We start from the raw sequence: 396 nt of genomic DNA, 5'->3' as shown, positions 1-396 counted from the left end.
CAATCCCACCAACAATGTATGAGGGTTCCCTTTTCTCCGCATCTTTGCCAACATTTGTTGTTCTTTGATTTATTGATAGTAGCCATTCTGAAGAGTTGATATCTCATTGTGGTTTTAATTTGCATTTCTCTGATGATTAGTGACCATGAGCATCTTTTCATATGTCTATTGGCCATCTGTATTTCTTCTTTGGAGAAATATCTGTTCAGGTCTTCTGCCCATTTTTTAATTGGATTGTTTTTTGTTGTTGTTGTTGTTAAGTTGTATGAGTTCTTTATATATTTTGGATATTAACTTCTTATCAGATGTATAATTAGCGAATATCCTCTCCCAAGCAGTTGGTTGTCTTTTCGTTTTGTTGATGGTTTCCTTAGTTGTACAAAAACTTTTTAGTTT

The sequence above is a fragment of the Pteropus vampyrus genome, unplaced genomic scaffold (genome assembly GCF_000151845.1).
Source record: "Pteropus vampyrus isolate Shadow unplaced genomic scaffold, Pvam_2.0 Scaffold17, whole genome shotgun sequence".
Lineage (NCBI taxonomy): Eukaryota > Metazoa > Chordata > Mammalia > Chiroptera > Pteropodidae > Pteropus > Pteropus vampyrus.
This window is presented reverse-complemented; position numbering follows the sequence as displayed.